The sequence below is a fragment of the Giraffa tippelskirchi genome, chromosome 7, assembly GCF_054371585.1.
Source record: "Giraffa tippelskirchi isolate mGirTip1 chromosome 7, T2T-mGirTip1v1.2.pri, whole genome shotgun sequence".
Taxonomy (NCBI): Eukaryota; Metazoa; Chordata; class Mammalia; order Artiodactyla; family Giraffidae; genus Giraffa; species Giraffa tippelskirchi.
Window position 1 is genome coordinate 34,014,632 of NC_137281.1, and position 17,151 is coordinate 34,031,782.

Here is a 17,151-nt window from a genome sequence, read left to right on the forward strand (position 1 = left end):
AAGACATATATGATGGTTCTCAAGACAAGTACTCATCCTAGACTCCTCCCACATCCTAATCCTCCCCCCTCCCAACATATTATAGAGGAGCAACCCCTCTTATCATTATTTCAAGACACCTGGACCTGGAAAAACTCTAGCAGTTAAAGTGATCGTCAAGCAAGGTAATACATGGCATGCAATTCCACCCTTAGAGCCCTCACAAATAGATGATAGTGTCCTATACTGGGGTGAACTCTCACAATACCCCTCCACACAGTATACTAGAGGGTGTGAAACTATACGACATAAGGAAAAGAAACTCAAATTTTATTCCCACTCACAGCCTACCTAGCTAGCCAGGGTAAGAAATACCATAAATCCTCTCGCCATGAAATAATCTGGCACAAGAACCTCATTTAAAATTGTGGAAACTGGGATCCAGTGATTTTGAGTAATTTATTCACGCTCTCATAAACACCAGAACTCACACTAGAATTTAGCTGCCTCTATTTTCTGTCTAGGGATCTCTTTCTAGTTTACATAATTTTCTCTTTCTAAAGCAATAACACGCTCCCATGTCCTTCAATACAGGGTGCAAGGGAATAACAGAGAAACCTCATTTGTGTGGCCAAAAAAAGGAAGCCCTGGTTCTGGTGCCCACTGATACCGTGATAAAATAAGCAATTACTCGGTGAAATGTTCTTGTATTCCAAGGAACTGCCAGTATAATTATATTCATAATGAAAATAATTAAATGTATAAACGTCATCTGCTCAACATCTTTAGTTATAATTCTTATCCTTCAGTCAACTGTTAATGATAAATTCAAGGAGTCATCAACTGTTCTTTCGATGTGAAAATACGTGGAGAACACTGTTTGACAAAGCAAACCAAGGTTCAAGGAGAAAATGTAACGTGCCCCAAATCGCATAGTTTGTAAGAGGCAGATCAGTACCAAAACCCATTTCTCCTTTCTTCCAAAACTGTGTCAGCCTTTGTATATAAACATAAGTCAACCTTCATTTAGACATCCACTGATGCTCCCAAAAAAGTCCTGAGGTGATTTTCCCAATCAGTAGGAAGCTGATAACTTGAAGAAATCCCACTGAATCCTCAGAGTGGCTAATGAGCCATTAGAAATGGAAGAAGTTAAACCCATTAATAGGTGGCATCGGAGTAAAGTCTAGTTTTTGGTTAATACTGTTGACATATACATCTCTAGCTATCCAGTGCTTAGCACTAATATGTTTCCTGTATGGCATCAGTTAACATGTACAAAGCTATGGGATCTCTTCATTTATTCAAAAAAGATAAGTGACAAAAAAAGATCATATTCTGTGAAGTAACCAGGAATCCTAGAATTCATATCAACTTCTTTTTGGGGAAATAAGAAGGCTAAAACTAACAAATAAACTTGTATCGTTCTTTCCGATAGTAACATGTGGACGCCTGGAATCTATTCCTGGTTTAAAATTATCCCAGCCTTCAGCATATGATTCACTTATGATCTCTAAGCTTCTATACCCCCAGCAATGAAGTACACAGTTTTTTTGAATAGATGATTTATAAAACCAGCTGGCCCTTTCTTTCTGGATTCATGGAAATTATAGAGCAAGGAAAAGAAACTACAACCTGTGTATTCTGAGAAACACCTAGTGGATAAATATTCTTTGTGGTGACCTATGGCCTTAAAAAATGAATCAAAGTCCTCCTCCAAACTAGTCCATTCGGAATTATTTATTTCTATCTATGGTCAATATTTAATTTGGCATTTGCTGGGTCTGGGGTGTCCTAGTCCTCTATCTTTGACAATCCTAATGATGGCACAGAGGGAAGATTAGGGAAGCCTGGAATGTCACTAAATACAATCAAAGAGAATTCAAAGGGACCCAAGGACATGCTGTCAACTCCGTGCCTCTTCAAATGTGAAAAGCATTTAAACTTGAATTCTTCCACTCCAATGACAGTCTCATTTAATTCCACAAACCTCTGAAGAACAATATTTTACCACCATGACCATTGCTGTTTTAATTTTGTTTTACGTCGGCTTTTTTTTTCCCCCCTAATGTCAGACCTAGAGCTTCCACTCTGGTTGTTCTTCTGACTTATGATCCTCAGAGTTCAGCAAGGTGTTGGTCAGACCCCATAGATCACTGGAATTGTCTAGCCAACTTTATGAGCTCTGGAGCCTCTCTTCATACAGAATCCTAGAGTAGTGATAAATGACTTGTAATTTATCTGCTGAGTGCTTTGGTTTTATATTCCCAGTTCTAGCTTTATGGAGTTTCTTTCTTTTATAAAAAGAATGTGTCACTTTGCCTCTTGTAAGTCATTGCGTTTATGGTGCAACTTGCCACAAGTTAATGTGCAGAGGCAAAAAAGAAGTCATGGTCGGACCATAGCAAGCCTCAGATGAAGTTCATATTCTGTTTCTGCAGCCTGAGTCCCCCAAGAAGCATCATTGAATTGTGAAACGCTGTTCTCTCTCATGTTCTTTTTAAATTTTCATCTTATGTGAACTGCCTGGAGACTTTCAGCCACTGGAGACATTAAGGCTGTAGAGTGCGGTTTTTTTTTTTTTTTCCTTTGTAGAAATGCCTAGAGGAGAAATATTATTTGTCTTGAACCACTTGTATATTGATCTCACATCTGTCTACAAACACACTATACCCCCAAATGTTAGCATCCTAAGTATGACTTCCAGCTATTATAAGTATTTTTTTAAAACTAGTGATGGGTGATATTTTAATTTTTTTCCAACACATTTGTATTTAACAAACAGTTTTTAAAAGGCTTGGCACATTATGTATACATGAAGGTGAAAATGTCACACGGATTTGTCTAGCTTATTGCTGTATTATTTAGAGAAAACTTTACCCTAGAGATATAATCCAGATAGTTTACAATTCTTGGTGAATTTGACCAGTTTCAAACGACTACTCTAGGGAATTCATATGCCCCTAAGAGCAGAGATACTAAAAGAGGTCCAAGAGGTTAATGCTATTCTTGGTGATTTCTGCTGCTCAATTCCAATTAATGCCATGGCTATAAAAACCTTTGGGTAACTATTAACATCTAATGACTGAAGAAGAATGGCAATTCATGACAAGGTTTAGCTTCTGGCACTTTTCACATCGAAGGATAGGAGTCTTTAACGAACTGAAATTCTTTAAGACAAAATGGCAGTAATGTTTAATATTTTTGTGGCTATTCTTGGATACAGATACTACTTAAATTTCAATGTAATATTTTCTTCCTATTATAGTTCACTGTCTACCATAAGTGATAATAACATTTAGCATGTGTGTGTGCTAAGTCACTTCAGTCATGTCTGACTCTTTGCAACTATCTGGACTGTAGCCTTTCAGGCTTCTCTGTCCATGGGATTCTTTAAGCAAGAATACTGGAGTGGGTTGCCCTGCCCTCCTCCAAGGGATCTTCCCGACCTAAGGATCAAACCCAGGTCTCCGGCATTGTAGAAGATTCTATACCGTCTGAGCCACCAGGGAAGATGTTTGTTCTTGGAGTGACATAAAAATCCAATACATGTCTTGCTTAAATGCACATGTATCTTCCTGCCAGTTCATTTTTAAACTGTATCACTTGATAAGTGAATTCTGTAAGCTTCCAACTCTATTGAATCTTTTAAAAAAAACAGTGTTGTCTCTTTCATTAACTTTATTCCCTAATCCTCTCCTAAATATAGACAGCACTTTTCTCTCCAGTGCTTCACTTTGGTCATACATCACTTTCTACCTTATGATGGTATATCTGTACTTCTCAGCTATAAGTTATATAAGAGCAGAATCTAGTTCAAAAATATCTCTACAATTCTCACCAACCATTGCAGAGTGCTGGGCCCACGATAGGAGCTCAGTAAACATACGCAGAAGAAATGCAGGTTGTTATTTTTCCAGAGATGTGATCTTACTCTGGTCTGGCTGGGTCCTGACAGCAACAAAACATGTTAACCAGGTTCGGATAGTAAATTGATACGACATTCCCCGAACAAAACATTCAGGCCTTTGGAGGTTTTTTCATATATATTTTTCATACTTAGTATCTTGGGCCATATTTCTTTTCCTTTTTAAAAATATTTCACTACATTTAGGATTTCATAATGACACTTTGTAAAAAAAAAAAGTGAAAGATGAGTCGCTCTCCCACCATAAAAGACAATGAAGACTTCCCTTAGGGATTTCTTATTATGGAGAGTGAAATGCAGATCTGTTGTAACACTCTCATGCTGTAATAAATACTCGACAATCTCAAAAGTAAGTAAAATATGATAGAAAAGGGGCTTAGTGAGAACTGGTACATTATGGCTGACTTGCCTATCTTGGCTCTCAAGCAGATTAGTCATCAGAAGTGAACAATACCAGGCTTATATGAATATCTCAGGAATTTTTTGCATCTAAACATAAATATTTAGAAATGCCGGGAATTATCAAGATTCAGCATGTGTGGAGCCCTCTTCCCCTTTGCCCCAAAGTGAATAGACCTACTTCAAGGATACAGAAAATAAGTTCATCCAATAAGGACTTTAACCTTGGAACAAGCTCCCCGCCATTAAATTTCTGCCCAAGAAGACCACCATAACCTCCACAAGCAGGGCATTTAGTAAAATATTTTTTGCCAAGACTTTCACATCTTATACTCCCTCAATTAAGGTTATTTGTAAATGGAGATTTGCCCCATATTTTGGCTAGAAATATAGAGACTTAAATGCAGGCCTCTTTTAGTAAGTCCGCTATTATTGAGAAGGAAATAAACACAGTTGGAATAATTGGAACAAGTGAGGGGAAATGCTTTTCTCATTTTTATGAGGTAAAGTTTCAGTTTAGGAATTTGGAGAGCTCATCAAAACAGAAACCAACAATAAGAAACCGTGAAGCCAGAAAAGCTTTTTATTGCTACCTTCAAGATCATTTAGTTACACTTTTGTGTTGTTATTCTCAGAGAAGAGGAAGGCTTGAACTGACATAGATTCTTTAATGCAGACATTATCTCAGAGATAAGATCTTATAATACCCGATAGTTAAGTACACCCTAATGACAATGAAATTGCGTTTTTGTAATATTTCTTGAATAATAGGTAGAAAAATAAATTCTCAAGTCCTTGATTCTGGTGTTGTAATGAAATGTCACACAGAGAAACAGCTACTTCATTAAATCAGGAGTTACACTGAATTCTTTCCAAGCGAGATTATAATTCATTATTATCAGAACAACAAACATGATTTAGAGTGACATTGTATTTCCTAATAACTATCATTTCTTTATCACTAGAATATTAATAGTTAACTTCCATTTCTAGGCAAACAGATATCTACAATTAGAAACATGATGAAATATGAGGATATTCTGGTGCTTTAGAAGTAAGGAGCTTTCAGTTATAATAGAAAAAAATGTTAAATGAATAGCAACATATCTTAAGGTAAGTGTAGGGAGCTTAGAACAAGTTACCTGAGTTGAAATCTTGCCTCACCCACTCACTAGCTATGACTTAGGTGCTCAGAGATATGAAACACATTTCTCATTGTCTAATTCATAAAATGGATACATTTTTACTTTATTCAATGGCTACTGTTAAGTTTGGGTGACATTATTAACATGCCTGATGCAAAATAAATATCTAATTAAATGAGTGTATTCTCCAAGCACTTTTCCTATAATGAGCTTTATAATTAATAACACAAAGTTTATCACATCATAAAATAAATATTCAATTCAATCTGTGATTTTTCCTTAGAGGATACTGTTTTTCACAGAGGCAAGAGAAAACTGTTTAATGTCATGACACCAGTGGCCAAATGAGCATTAGGAAACAGACACCACAATCCCTGTCTCAGGGCTTCAAGTGACTCACTAAGCCACACCTTTCAAAACATCCTTCAGCGTTGAGAGCCACCAGGAAAGGGGTGACTTCAGGCAGAGACTACACAAAGAATGGCGAGCCTCCTTTCAGCACAGAATGCTGCCTGTCACATAAAAGAGCAAGCCTCTGTCCCTTCACACTTACTGACTGTGGAATATTTATAGGCAACTTAGTAACAAGAATGATGCTTTTTCAAAGTGTCCTTTTTACTATACTTTAACTCTTTAGTTTGGCTATGTACATTAGAACACAGTAACCAGGTAGAAATCTTTCCTAACACCACCAACAACCTGGCCAACTTGACAACACAGCCATAGAATTTTCAAAATGAGGAAACCCTAAAATGATCATTACTTGGTGAAATTGAGATACAGCATAGTTAAGTGAACTAATTTCAAGGCTAGAAATAAAACTCAGTTCCCATCTATCAGTACTGAAATTTTGCAGTTACCTGCCAAACCTCCAACTTTAACAAAACAACATTTAGAAATTCATATCAATAAAACTACAGCAACACCTCCCTCACACACACACACACACACAAACCCTGAAAGGGCATTTTTCTTACCTGTGCCATTTTTGAAGAAAAAAAATGTGTATTATTTTACATTTGTGCTCCTGAACATAAATCACCTTTCTTCATAGTTTTACTCACATCATTATTCTCAGATACATTTGCTCTCTTGTTTCGATTTATTACATTATTGACAGTAACTTTGAAACGATTTTACTGAGGACTAAATGAAGAACATGGTACCAAGACACCGCATTCAATATCTTAGTATCTCTACAAATAGTTCACTCAAACCAGTATATAGTTACATATTAGTCTGTATCTTATTGTTCCTCCATCCCTACCCCCCCTTTTACCGAGTGGCAAAATAGTGTCTTACATTGAGATTTAATTTGATATGATATCATCAGCTTCAACAGAAGAATGCTACAAACAGCTGCTTTATGGAATTCACCATGGTTACCCTAAGAAGGTTGACAGCATTCTTGGCAATGCTGTTCATTGTATTATACAGTATATTTCCTAAGACTTCTCAAGAGAATATCCCACCTATTTTGACCATCTCTTTCTGAACAGTTCATTTTACATATCCTAAATATTGTCAGTGTCATAATCTACCAAATTCCTTCAACATGCGTTGCTTGAAATCTTAGAAACAGCTGTCAATGTATAAAACTTTCATTGAAGGGTACTTGTGTTTTGTTCTATTTCGGGTTTGACTTTAGTTTGTTAGTCTTGTTATTTTTATACTTTCTCATCTATTTCTAATTATGTTGCTTTGATGTATTTTAAATATCCTCATAAGCTATCTTAAATCCTCTTTAGAACAAAGTGAGGAATAAATAACTAAAACTATGAGCACTTTCACATGTGCAGAATAAGATGGGAGGGTGAATATTCATAGCATAAAATTTCTATGTCAAATAAATTGGGCTTTTTACCTTTCTGTTGGCTTAGCTGCCACCTCTATTCCTTATGCGCTTGGTGAGGTCCTTCCTTTACTATACCTTTCTCTTATAACTATCCCAGTACTGTTCATTAGTAGATATTTTATCTCTATTTAGAATTAACATATCCCTGAAAATCAAATGATCTAAAAACCATCACAAATTAATCTCCTGAGAAATTCAGCACAATCTTGGATAACAAATAAAGTAGTAAGAATGTCACTGTTTTTGATGTCCACATAATTTCGATGGGACTGAGATCATGTAGGATATAGAAAAATAACAGAGAAGAATTTAACTGGGTAAATGCATTAGCTAGCTAATCAGACTCGTGTGTGTGTGTGTGAAAGAGAGAGAGAGTAGAACCTGCAAAGGTCTGAAGTAGAGAATTAGGAAGGAAGAAAAGTAAGAGTAGTACAGTAGAGGAGAAATAAAGAAAAGGAGATGAGTAAGAAAAAAGGGGACTTCTTCCTTCCTTTCTTACAAATTATGGAAATGAAACTAAGGAATTCTGAACATAATTATTTTTGGAGTTTTACCACATTTGACTAGGACAGACAATCAATGTAGATAATTATATTTCCCATAATTTCACTTTATTGCTGGAAAGATACTGTCTATGCTTTTTCATATAGTAAAGTATTTCAGCAGATCTCTTGGCACACAGATCATTGCTCAGGCAAATATTGTAAAATTAAAACTATTGCGATCTATTTATCTGTTGGCATTTTGTCCTATCTTTTAGGCTCTGAATACCCTGAGGTCAGATTTTTCATGTTATTCTTGCTTAACCAAATAGTGCCGGGTTCCAGCGCAAGCTCTGCTGAATATCATAAATAATTTACTCAATATAGTTCCTGTTTTCAAAGAACATACTTGGGAATAATACTCAGGCAACAACACAAGTAAGGAAGAAAAGGTTGTTAAAAATGGATAGTGGTAAAGTGGTGTACTCTAGGAGTAAACACCTCAAAATGAGGGAATCGTGTGGGATATAATCACATAGGAGGCTTCATGGAAGCAATGGGATACAAACTGGGATGCGAAAGTATTCAGAGAAAGAGGAGCAGACTTCCCCATCATGGGGGTCATATTTTGATTCAATGCCCTGCTGTGTTCTCTTTATGTGTCAGAGCTTGTGATGGCCAGTAAGAACACACATCAATGAGACAGACTGAGTCACTGCTTACGGCTTACTGCGGTGTATAAAGAAGCATCTAGGCAATGAAAATACAGTGTAATGAGAGCAGTGATGGAGGAAGTTCAGCATCCCTTATGAGTATACAGGAGGTGTCTACACCTGGAAATAAGAAAGAGCTTCTTTAAGTAGCTACCTGTTTAGTGGAGACCTATAGATACGAAGTTTGCAAAATAAAGATCGGAAATCGTGTCAGTTGTTCTAGTCAGGAAAAAACACAAAGAGAAGACTGGCAATAGATTGGGCTGGAAAAACATAAAGGATTTATTAAGCCCTCTAAAGAAGTCCCAAAGAAAGGCAATGTCAAAGAATGCTCAAACTACCACACAATTGCACTCATCTCACACGCCAGCAAAGTAATGCTTAAAATTCTCTAAGCCAAGCTTCAGCAATACGTGAACCATCACCTTCCAGACGTTCAAGCTGGTTTTAGAAAAGGCAGAAGAACCAGAGATCAAATTGCCAACATCCGCTGGATCATCGAAAAAGCAAGAGAGTTCCAGAAAAGCATCTATTTCTGCTTTATTGACTATGCCAAAGCCTTTGAGTGTGGATCACAATAAACTGTGGAAAATACTTCAAGAGATGGGAATACCAGACCACCTGACCTGCCTCTTGAGAAATCTGGATGCAGGTCAGGAAGCAACAGTTAGAACTGGACATGGAAAAACAGACTGGTACCAAACAGGAAAAGGAGTACGTCAAGGCTGTATATTGTCACCCTGCTTATTTAACTTATATGCAGAGTACATCATGAGAAACACTGCGCTGGAAGAAACACAAGCTGGAATCAAGATTGCCTGGAGAAATATCAATAACCTCAGATATGCAGATGACAGCACCCTTATGGCAGAAAGTGAAGAAGGACTAAAGAGCCTCTTGCTAAAAGTGAAAGAGGAGAGTGAAAATTTGGCTTAAAGCTCAACATTGAGAAAACTAAGATCATGGCATCCAGTTGCATCACTTCATGGCAAATAGATGGGGAAACAGTGGAAACAGTGGCTGACTTTATTTTTCTGGGCTCCAAAATCACTGCAGATGGTGATTGCAGCCATGAAATTAAAAGACGCTTACTCCTTGGAAGGAAGGTTATGGCCAACCTAGATAGCATATTTAAGAGCAGAGACATTACTATTCCGACAAAGGTCCGTCTAGTCAAGGCTATGGTTTTTCCAATGGTCATGTATGGATGTGAGAGTTGGACTCTAAAGAAAGCTGAGCACTGAAGAATTGATGCTTTTGAACTGTGGTGTTGGAGAAGACTCTTAAGAGTCCCTTGGACTGCAAGGAGATCCAATCACTCCATCCTAAAAGAGATCAATCCTGGGTGTTCATTGGAAGGACTGATGTTGAAGCTGAAACTCCAATACTTTGGCCACCTGATGCGAAGAGCTGACTCACTGGAAAAGACCCTGATGATGGGAAAGATTGAGGGCAGGAGAAGAAGCGGACAACAGAGGATGAGATGGTCAGATGGCATCATTGACTCAATGGACATGAGTTTGGATAGGCTCTGGAAGTTGGTGATGGACAGGGAGGCCTGGCGTGCTGCAGTTCATGGGATTGCAGAGTCAGACATGACTGAGTGACTGAACTGAATTGAACTGAACTGAAAGAAGTTTGTTCTATAAAGAATTAGGAACAATAGGGAATAACTGAAAGACTGTGAGCAAAAGAATGTTTGCTGATGTTTAGTCAATAACACAGTAAAAATAAAATAAATAATAGCAATATTATATATAACCAAACATAGAAGCATATGAATAGATTAAATTATGAAGAACAGAGGTTATCTGGAGTTCCATGAATCAGTAAAGGGAAGTTTGATTTCTGAAAGACTTTGGGAGACACATTAAACAACCTTTTAATCTCTTACCAAAAGACTTTAGAGAGCTGTGATTGTTCATTAGCCAAGATAGGCTAGTATATTCCCTATATTTGAGGCACTTAACAAAGCAGATGGGTTTTTAAATTTATTTCTACTTTATTACATGCTGTCAGGCACTGGGCAAGGTCATTCAGGGACCCAGGCTCCCCATCTTGAGCACATACCAGTTAGAAAAGGGACAAACAACATTAGTGGTGGGTGCCTTTATTATGCTGGGGGGTGTTTCATCTATGCCCAGTTTCTGGTGAGTTTTTTCATAAACAAGTGGTGAATGTTGTCGAAAACTTTTTCCATATCTATTGAGAGGATCATGCTTTTTTTCTCCAACTTGTTCTGGTGGTGTATCACACTGATTGATTTGTGAATATTCAATGGAGAAGAGATAATCTCTTTAACAAATGGTGCTGGGAAAACTGGTCAACCACTTGTAAAAGAATGAATTATTAGAACACTTTCTAACACCATACCCAAAAATAAACTCAAAATGGATTAAAGATCTAAACGTAAGACCAGAAACTATAAAACTCCTACAGGAAAACATAGGCAAAACACTCTCCGACATAAAACACAGCAGGATCCTCCATGACCCACCTCCCAGAATACTGGAAATAAACGCAAAAATAAACAAATGGGACCTAATTAAAATTAAAAGCTTTTGCACAACAAAGGAAACTATAAGCAAGGTGAAAAGACAGCCTTCAGAATAAGAGAAAATAATGGCAAATGAAGAAACTGACAAAGAATTTATCACAAAAATATGCAAGCAGCTCCTGCAGCTGAATTCCAGAAAAATAAACGACTCAATCAAAAAATAGGCCAAAGAACTAAACAGACATTTCTCCAAAGAAGACATACAGATGGCTAACAAACACATGAAAATATGCTCAACATCACTCATTATTAGAGAAATGCAAATCAAAACCACAATGAGGTACCATTTCACGCCAGTCAGAATGGATGCTATCCAAAAGTCTACAAGCAATAAACGCTGGAGAGGGTGTGGAGAAAAGGGAACCCTCTTACACTGTTGGTGGGAATGCAAACTAGTACAGCCACTATGGAGAACAGTGTGGAGATTCCTTAAAAAACTTGGAATAGAACTGCCATATGACCCAGCAATCCCACTGCTGGGCATACACACTGAGGAAACCAGAATTGAAAGAGACACGTGTACCCCAATGTTCATCGCAGCACTGTTTATAATAGCCAGGACATGGAAGTAACCTAGATGTCCATCAGCAGATAAATGGATAAGGAAGCTGTGGTACCTATACACAATGGAATATTACTCAGCCATTAAAAAGAATACATTTGAATCAGTTCTATTGAGACGGATGAAACTGGAGCCCATTATACAGAGTGAAGTAAGCCAGAAAGAAAAACACCAATACAGTATACTAATGCATATATATGGAATTTGATAGATGGTACTGATAACCCTATATGCGAGACAGAAAAAGAGACACAGATGCATAGAACAGCCTTATAGACTCTGAGGGAGAAGGTGAGGGTGGGACGTTCTGGGAGAATAGCATTGAAACACGTATATTATCATATGTGAAACAGAACACCATTCCAGGTTCGATGCATGAGACAAATGCTCAGGGCTGGGGCAATGGGATGACCCAGAGGGATGGGATGGGGAGGGAGGTGGGAGGGGGGTTCAGGATGGGGAACACATGTAAACCCAGGGCTGATTCATGTCAATGTATGACAAAAACCACTACAATATTGTAAAGTAATTAGCCCCCAACTAAAATAAATAAATTTATTAAAAAAAAAAAAAGAATGAACTAAATAGGAAAAATTGATACATTGGACTTCATCAAATTTTAAAACTTTTGTTGTATGATTATGTTAAGATGATGAAGAAATAAGCAATAGATACAGAGAAAATAATTGCAAACCACATATTCACCAATGGAATAGTATCTAGACTACATTGGGATATATATGTATACCTATAGCTGATTCATGTTGAGGTTTGACAGAAAACAGCAAAATTCTGTAAAGCAATTATCTTTCAATAAAAATAAATTAATTAAAAAAAGAAAAATATTTGCAACCCTGGGATAAATCCCATTTGATCATACTGTATGATCCTTTTCATGCATTTTTTGGATTTGGTTTGCCACTATTCATTGAGAATTTTTACTTCTGTAAGTGGTGCTGGGAAAAATGAACAGCTAACATGCAAAAGAGTGAAAGTAGAACATTTTCTAATACCATACACACCCACACACATACAAAAAAAACAACTCAAAATGGATTAAAGACTTGATTTTTTAAAGAAAAATTCAGAAGTCTCTTAGTCCTTCTAAATGTAAGGTAAATGTAAATGGTAGGGCTTAGTTGAAATGTTAAACAACTTTAAAATGTTGAAAGAAGGAAACCATGTCTTCTCTTCAGGACATTCAGTCACTTATTTTTTCCCCCTGTTTGATTCCCTACTAAATACCTTTAAGGCATCAGGGTCAGAGTGGAACATCACACACCCCATATGTTATTTTCCTTCCATGGTCCACAGTGTAGTAGGCAAGTGATGGGATATAAGAGGATGTAAGAGACCTAAATATAAGACCACATATTATAAAGCGCTTAGAAGATAGCATAGACAGACACTCTTTGACATAAAACCCAACAATATTGTTTTGAATCCACATCCTAGAGTAATGAAAATAAAAACAAAAATAAACAAATGGGACCTAATTAAACTCAAAAGCTTTTGCAAAGCAAACGAAACCATAAACAAAGCAAAAAGATGACCCACAGACTGGGAGAAAATATTTGCAAACAATGCTACCAACTAAGGATTAATCTCCAAAATATATAAACAGCACATGCAGCTAAGTATCAAAATAAATAAATAAATAAATAACCCAATCAAAAACGAGCAGAAGACTTAAATAGACACTTCAATACAATATTGTAAAGAAAAAAATAGATAAATAAATAAATTTTTTTAAAAAAGAAGACATTATAGATGGCCAAAAAGCACATGAAAAGATATTCAACATTGCTAATTATCAGAGAAATGCAAATCAAAACTACAATGAGGTGTCATCTCCCTAGAGTCAGGATGTCCATCATTAAAAAGTTTACAAACAAAAGATGCTAGAGAGGGTGTGGGGAAAAGGAAACCCTCTTGACAGTTGGTGGGAATGTAAATTGGTACAGTCACTATGGAGAACAGTACAGAGGTTTAAGCAACTAAAAATAGAGCTACCCAATGATCCAATATATATGAGAAAAATATAATTTGAAAAGATGCATAGTTCATTGCAGGACTATTTACAATAGCCAAGGCATGGAAGCAACCTAGATATTCATTGGCAGAGGTATGGATAAACAAAATGTGGTACATATATACAACAGAAAATTACTCAGCCGTAAAAAAGAATGAAATAATGCCATTTGCAGCAATATGGATGGACCTAAAGATTATTATACTAAATGAAGTAAGCCAGACAAAGACAAATATCATATGATATCACTTACATATGAAATCTAAAAAGAGGACACAATGAACTTATTTACAAAACAGAAATAGACTCACAGACTTAGAAAACAAAATTATGGTTATCAAAGGGGAAAAGTGGGGAGGATACATTAGGAGCTTGGTATTAACATATACACACTACTACATATAAAATAGAGAATCAACAAGGACCTACTGTATAGCACAGGGAACTCTACTCAATATTATGTAACAACCTAAATGGGAAAAGAATCCCCCCCCCCAAAAAAATAGATACATGTATATGTATAACTGAATCACTTGGCTGTATACCTGAAACTAACACAACATTGTAAACTATACTCTAATATAAAGTAAAAACTTAAAAATACATGGAGCGATATACACCCAAAAAAGAATAAAAAAGTAATAAAGAAAAGAGAGAAATGGAGGGGAGTGAACTGGTTCTTCCATGCTTCCAATGGAGTATTCTACATCAGTTTCATGGGTAACCTATTAGCCAGAACTATAATACTCATGAGGACCTGCCCACATGCAAAAAAGTTCTGTTTATGTACATGTTAATTTGCTACCCTTCCTTCTTAGTGTATAAAATTTAAGTTACTGATCACATTTCTCTACTTATAATTTTGCATTTCAGATGTGGCAGAGAGGGGGAACAAATGGAGTATTTGTTGAGCACCACTGTCCCTGTTGCAGCAAAGTATGAAGATGTCAAGGGTTAGCTTTGGGTGTAGGAAAGAAAAAACAATTGCAAAGAGATTAAGTAGAAGCAAGACACAGTCTAGAAAATATGTGCAACAACACAAGTAGGAGATGAAAAGAACCTGAACAAGGGATGGAGCATAAGAAAAATGACAAAGGTTCCTATTCTTACCAGTAGAAAGTCAATTTAACAACAATGAAATTAGGAAGTTTGCTAAATAAGCAGTACTCTAGTATATCCTGTTTCCCCTGTGACTCGGTGGTAGAGAAGCTGCCTGCCAATTCAGGAGACGCAGGTTTAATCCCTGGTTTGGAAAGATTCCCTGGAGCAGGAAATGGCAACCCACTCCAGTATTCTTGCCTGGGAAATGCCATGGACAGAGGATCCTGGCGGGCTACATTCCAAGGGGTTGCAAAGAGTCGGACATGACTGAGAGACTGAACAACAACAATACTCCCTGACTTTAATTTTTTTTTAATGCAGCTCTCTAGAGATACAGATTTTTATCCCATGAATCAAATGCCCACTTTCTGAAATGACTAAATGTCAAAATAGAACATTTCATATTAATGTCAGGAAGTAAGCACGCTGAACGTGTAGCAACCTGAAGCATGTCAGAAATGAAAGTCTAAGGACCTAGGCTCTAAGAACAACAGTGCAGCATTTGCAGTGTGTAAAAGTTTTTTACTCTGTGGGAAACAGAGTTATTAGAGATGGCAGTCTGAAAATGGACTGTCAGGAGTTTTGGGAGTCGTAGTCCTTGAAGGGAAGATTTACTCCGGTAGATTTCACAATTTATCCATTTTTGGTGATTGTGATGTATGAGTCACAAGGGTAATAAACTTCAAATAGGTTGAAGTAAAGTTAAGTGCTTCTCAGCATTTCTATTAATTATCTGTGAAAGAGAAGAATGAAAATTAATGCAGAAACATAAGCTGGTCTTTGAACAAAGGGGGATAAGTTTTATCACAATAGCTTCAGCTACATTCCTTTTCAAAATGGGTAAAAGATCAAGAAATATTTAAGCAGATTACACTTATAAATAGAACAGTGTGATCAGTAGCTTAAAGGTTATTAACTAACAAGTTAGTAACCATAGCTAAGAAGGGAGGGTGGCAAGTTAACATGTAAATAACAGACCTAGTATAAGATCTAGAAAATATTTAGGTAACCATAAGTACTGAAAAGACTTCTCCAAATAGGAGTATTTACAGTCTGTTAACAGCTAGAAAATACATCTGGTTCACAATTTTTTAAAAGAAATACAAGTCCCAGTAATTTCAAAAGTATTCTTAATTGCCATATGTTTATATACAGAAAAAGAAAATAGGGCTTAGAAAATGATTCACTGTAGCATTCACTGAAACATTGAAACAGTTGAAATGTATATTAACTAGAAATGGATAAATGTAACATATCCATATGATAGAATATTAGGCAATATTTGATTTTAATCAAATAGATCTGTATCTATTATCAAATACCAACATGCACAAGAGATATCGATAGAGGTAAAGAGACCTCATTTCACTTAAGAAGATCATAGTATAGGCAATGGAAAATTAAGACTTTGGTTATAGTATGGCATCGGTCATAGAAGCATGTCAGGGATGTGCTGTGGCAGCACATGAGAACATGAGGACAAGATAAAAGAAAGATTATTACAGCGATATAGTAAGTGAGCTGAGTCTTGAAATGTATGGTTGTACTCAGCACTTCTTGTACAGAAATTTATGCTCTCTTTTTCTAGCCCCTGTTGAGTGCCTAGACAATCCCAGGTAGAATCGGATAGCACCTTGCTTAGGCCTCTGCTACAAAATATTTTTTCCTTCCCTTTGTTTATCAACAACCCCAGCACCTTCTCTGACATCTTCAGGTGTGTTTCAGCCATAAATCTGTATGGCACCCACACAGGAGCCATTTAGAAGGGCCATAAGTAATGCACACAGGGCCATACTTAACCAATGGAAGCTGGGAGACAATTGGTAAATGCTTCTTCTTTCTGTCTGTTATGAGAACAGATACTGATGAGTGAGGGGGAAGAAACAGTTTATCCAAAGATCTGAAAATCATTCACTTTTCTGGAATTTAGAGTATGATAAAAGTGTGGCAAGACTTACTCAGGTGCCTGATCATGAAGAGCCTTGTGTAACATACAATAAAACTAGGAGTCTATCTCATCAGCATGGGATTACTATTGAATGGTCAAATCCATGTAACAACATAAAATGTCTTAATTTTTTAAGTATTTATAGTTATGTGGAGGTGAATTGGAAAGTGGCCAAAGATGAGAAACAAGTTAGATACCACAATTCATCATCCAGAAAAGAAATCACTAAAACTTAAAAAAAAATTTAAAAAACTCGTCTACAGATATTTTTGGATCTAAAAAAAAAAAAAAAAGAAGAAGAATACACCAACAGTTCTTAGTGCTCATGACATTAAGGATAAAGGAAGAATTTATATCATCACTCCTGTTTTTGTTACTTGAAAGATGCTATAAACTCAATTGGGACGATTCACTTTTGTTGGGAGATACAAGCACATTTACACATACATA

The 17,151-nt window shown here is 36.5% G+C and overlaps 1 protein-coding gene across 2 annotated transcripts in view; it reads right to left on the reverse strand.

The window, feature by feature from the left end:
- Positions 1 to 1,704: 1,704 nt before the first annotated feature.
- The window catches only part of LOC145514266 (uncharacterized), a 718,708-nt gene continuing 703,261 nt past the window's right edge, over positions 1,705 to 17,151 (reverse strand). The window contains exons 1-2 of one of the 2 annotated variants that reach the window (XR_014060008.1): positions 6,429 to 6,788; positions 1,705 to 2,580 (exon numbers count right to left, since the gene is read on the reverse strand). The gene's annotated coding sequence lies outside the window, so the exon portion shown is untranslated. Of the gene's footprint in view, positions 2,581 to 6,428; positions 6,789 to 17,151 lie in introns of those variants that run through there. The other variant, XR_014060003.1, reaches the window with a different exon arrangement.